The sequence below is a fragment of the Phodopus roborovskii genome, unplaced genomic scaffold, assembly GCF_943737965.1.
Source record: "Phodopus roborovskii unplaced genomic scaffold, PHOROB, whole genome shotgun sequence".
Lineage (NCBI taxonomy): Eukaryota > Metazoa > Chordata > Mammalia > Rodentia > Cricetidae > Phodopus > Phodopus roborovskii.
Window position 1 is genome coordinate 41,065,615 of NW_026126480.1, and position 5,244 is coordinate 41,070,858.

Here is a 5,244-nt window from a genome sequence, read left to right on the forward strand (position 1 = left end):
CACTTTCTACCTTATTTTTTGAGAGGTTATTTCGCTATACCTGGAGCTCACCAATTGTGTTGACCATAGGATCTTCCTGTCTGTGCTGCCCCAGTGCTGAGGTTACAGATGTATGGTGCTATGTCCAACTTCTATGTTAGCGTGGAGTGCCAAATTCAGGTCTTCGTGCTGGCTCAGAAAACACTTTACCAGTGAGCTGTCTCGTCAGCTACAGACCTCCTTCTTTTGAGACAGTCTCAATGTACAGCCCAGACTGGCTTGAAACTCACGGTCTTGCCAGCTCAGCATTTGAGCTCTAGGATTACAGATGTTCACTGAAATGTCAGCATGAAGAGGGGTAATTTCCCATCTCAGCTTATTGGACCTCTTTTCCTATGTATACTCATCTCATGCCTTTCTGAGAAATCAAAAGCCTGAGTTTAAAAAAAAGAAATGTGTGCCATGCTCTTTTGGAATATAATGAGCTTGCTAATCACATCCATGATCACATTAGCCCATGTGCATAAGCACATAATCCCATATGTATAAGAGGCCTGGCAGATGTTATTATTATCTTAATTTAAATTTTATAGATGGAGAAATTGAGCTCAGAGGGATTAAGCAATAAGTTCAAGACATAGGAAGTAGGAGGTAATGCTGTCAAAGTCACCTCAGGAATGCTGCTTCCAAATTCTATGTGGACTTCTTTAACACCCTAGCGCTCATCAGAATGTCCCAAGGGCAAGAGGTGGGAGTGTTTCCAAGACAGTCAGGGTTACACAATGACTTAAAAAAAAAAAAAAAAAAAGACCCAATCACAACAACAAAAGGAAAACTCAAAGTCTAACAATGATATATTAAAATAGTATATTTGTGGAAATATCTTAAATATTTTATCTATAATTATCTCTCTTGTTTTGGCATACATCTATAATTATTATTTTCTTTTTATTAAGTAATGAATATAGCGCATGGTGTAGGGCATAGTAGACAGTGTTTGCTCTCTAAGCATGAGGGCCTAAGTTCAAATCCCTAGAACCCATGTAAAAAGCTGGCTGAGTAGGGTAACTCAGTGGGCAAGTGTTTGCTTTGTAAGCAAGAAGACCTAAGTTCAAATCCCTGGCATTCGTATAAAATGCCTGGCACAGCTATGCATGCCTGTAAAACCAGTATTGAAAGATCAAGACAGGTAGATCCCAGCGACTCCCTGGTCAGCCAACCTAGCTGAAATGGTGAACTTCTGAACTTAGCTAGAGTAGACAATTTCTGGCTCACTCAAGATCCTTTCTCAAGGCAATAAGGTGAAAAGAAATGTCCACCTCTTATGGTATATACATGTACACATACATCTGCACACTCACCTTCATGGGGGTAGGGGGGTTGCCAGGAGAGTTAGCAAGAGCTGGAGAGGTAGTAACAGGAAAATCTCTGGGTTTGCTGATCAGCCAGTCTATCCAACCAGAAAGACCTAGGTTTGGTAAAAGAGACCCTGGTGGTTTCTTTTCCCCCCCTTTAAAAAAACATTTATAGGGGCTGCAGAGATGGCTCAGAGGTTAAGAGCACTGACTGCTCTTGCAGAGGTCCAGAGTTCAATTCCCAGCACCTACATGGTGGCTCACAACCATCTGTAATGAGGTCTGGTGCCCTCTTCTGGCCTGCAAGCATAAATACAGGCAATACTGTATATGCAATAAATAAAATCTTTTAAAAATTTTTTAGTTTTTTTTCCCCTCTTTTTGCGTGTGATATGAAGAAGTGAACTCAGGACCAGGCTTCTTTCAGGCAAGTGCTCTAACACTGAGCTATGTCTCCAGCCCAAGAAATGAACATTCTAATTTTTTTTTTCTCTACAAGTACAGAGCTCCAGACAGGGTTGGATGGGCTGTTTTCCTGGGCCCTAGATCCAACTTGAAAGGCTGGATACCAGAGGTGCTGCCAATATGTTATTGCCTGGACTAGTCCAGCATGGAGAACAATCAGAGTAGGAAATCCAGAGACCAGATAGAGTCCACAGGGGAGGGAAGCAAAGGGCTACTCCCTTGGGCACATGGGGTGAGGGATGCTATAGGCTTTTGCTAAGCATGATTAAATAAGCCTCACATGTGCCCAGAAAAGGCATTGTTAATGTACTGTCTCAACAGATACAGTACAATTGTAGGAATACTGGCAAGTGTAATCACAGGAGCTATTGTTCTGTCTTGGCCTGATAGACAACACTGCCTGCTGTCTCTATGAAGCACCATGTTCAACTGTCTTGGCAAAGTCTCTGTAAACTTTAAGACCAGCGTCAGTGACAACAGCAGGAGCCATGGCCTCAAAGAGCCACAGATTGGCAGGATATAAAGGTGCAAACTCAAGGCCAGAAAGTGATGGGGAGATCATGAAGGTGGTAGCAGTAGTATAGGACAAAAGTCTCAAGCTACCCAGGACTCAGGAGCCCAGAGGATCTGGGAAGCAAAGCATTTTCTATCAGGGAGCTCCATGTTTACTTTGCTCTTTGGTGGCCCCAAGCCTGGGGCTGGCCCAGGCATGCAGAGCCTTGTCATAACCCCTCTGAACGTCCTGGACCCATTCCTTCTGCTGATGACATCTCATTCCTGTGTGGCAACGCTGCTACTGGATTCCATTGTTCTGCATCTGGAGCCTTGTAAGAGCTGAGTCAGAGTGCTCCCCTGTTGATTCTTCACCCATCCCTCCTTGCTCTCCTTGCCTCCCTTCATTCCCTTCTCTCTTTCTTTCTTTCTCTCCCTCTCTCCCTCTCTCTCACTTCCTCTCTTTCTCTCTCTGTCTCTCTCTTTCTCTTTTGGATAGGGTTTCATGTATTCCAGGCTAGCTTCCAACTTCATGTAGCCAAGGATGACTTAAACTTCTAATCCTCTTGTCTCTACCTCCTGAGTTTGAGAATTATGAGTATGTGCTACCATACTGGATTTATACAATGCTAGAGGGCTAACACAGGGTTTCAGGAATACTAGGCAAACACTAATAAATGTGCTGTATATTCAGCCCCACATGTCTCTTTTCTCTACACATCTTGAAAGTTTCTCCCTTGAGTCGAGAGGAACCATCCAGTTATCCAGGCTCAGCATCTCTATACAATGCCTTCTAGTTATCAAAAGGATGCTATTTTCTTTTCTGCAACCAGTCAACCTGCTGTTGGTCAAAATAAAGACCAGACACACATGTTCTGTTTTGTTTGCTCTTCTAGATTGCAGAAAGGAAAATTCTATGCCAATATCTTATCAAGCCTTCATATTTTACATCTTGATTTTAGTTCCTTAGATGAGTGCTGTGCCATCCAAATGCTGCCATCTAACTTTTCCTTTGGGCCCCCGACTCAGGCTTCAGCTCCCGTGGGAGCTTCTGTACAGTTTCTGTTGCCATGGCACTGCAAATGATTTGTAAACGCTGAAACGCTGTGATTGCACTAGACCCTCGAATAATTCACAGTGTCGGTCCATAAGGATTGGGGCTATGTGAAGATTTATTCACTGAGTGACTGACATCAGAGACCACCTTCCAGGCACCATCTTTAGATGCTAATTTGATGGCTTTCCTGACTGATTTGCAATGGATGCTTCAAATAGTCAAAATCTATCACTTGATGGGATGCTGAGCCACAGCTGCCAGATGAAGTCCTTCTTGGCCTTGATCATTCATGGTACCTCTACTCTGGGGCTGTTAGGGCATCAGCCAAGAAGTGTCTCTTCTTTGACACTGGCAATTATAAATCTCCTCAGATGCACCACTTCCTGCTTAGCTCAGACATCCATCTATTTGCCTGCTCCTGCAGCAGCAATTTTTTGCTTTGGGTTTAGCAGGGTGGTGGCTCATGCCTTTATTCCAGCACAAAGCAAGTTCAAGGACAGCCAGAACTACACAGAGAAACCCTGTTTTGAAAAACAAACAAGACAGGGTCTTACTATGTAGCTCCGGTCTGGAACTTATGATATAGACCAAACTGGCCTTGAACTCACCTGCCTCTGCCTCAAGAGTGGTGGGATTAAAGCATGTACCACTGCAGCTGACAGCAGCAGTCTCTTAACTCCATTATCAGTCATGCTCAGCATGATACCCTTGTGTTTGGAAGACAGAGTCTACTCCAGGTCTTAGAAGATGTATATATCCTATGAAAGATTCGCTGGATTGTGTAGTAGGCTTTTTTTTTTTTTTTTTGTGCCACCAACCAGCTCCCAAATCATAACATATGGAGACTTATTATTAGTTAAGAGTGCTTGTTTCTTGCTATTATACCTGTTTCTCTTCATCTATGTTTGCCTTAGGGAGTTTTACCTTTCTTTCCTACTCTGTGTCTGGTTGGCTAGTCGGTTGGTGCCTGGCTGGTCCCAGGCATTTCCTTCTCTTTTTCCCTCATTTTCTTCTCTCTTCCTTTGAGCCTAGATTCCTCCTCCTACTTATACTCTTTGCCTACCAGCCCAGCTTATCCCTCTACTGTCTAGCTATTGACGTTTCAGCTTTTTATTAAACAAATCAGGTGCTTTAGGTAGACAAGGTAAAACAGCAATACATATTTACATAATTAAACAGGTAACACTTTTACATCGTTAAACAAATGCAACATAAACAAATGCAACACACCTTTACATAGTTAAAGAAATATTCTACAACAGGATTGCCTCATTTTTCTACCCTGATCCTTTACCCACAAGCTAGCTGGGTAATCATTTGTTGGTGGCATAGTGGAGGTAAACACATTTATTGTACACAGGGGGGGAGTAACCTAGAGTCTAAATAAGGATGCTGCCTCTGTGATCAGGTCCAGCCTAGCCTGTTGCCAGATCCCCTTCTGTTAATGGGTGCTGACCATTGGGGACATTCCATGAGCTGGCCTTTATTGTGGCATAGAGCCCAATATGTGCTTGGTAGTTTGGAAGAGCTTCCTTTTTTATTCCTTCCCCTATGAATAAGGAGAAAAGAATGAAAACCAGCCCTATCTGCATGCACACAGTGTGCGAACACTCCTATGTGTACACAGTTTGCAGGGTATGTGCCTTGATTTCTTTGGGCTATCATAACATATAACCTTAAGGGATTTGCACAACAGAAAGGCATCTTCTCTCACAGTTTAAGAGGGTGGGAGTTGGGAATCAAGTCATGGCAGGGCCATGCTCCCTTCAAGGCTCTGGGGAGGAGGTTTCCTTACTCATTCCTAGGTTTTGGCATTTGACAGCCATCCTTAGGGTTCCCCAGCCTCTAGGCTCATCACTTCAACCTCTGCTCCCTTTGTCACATGGTTGTCTGTGT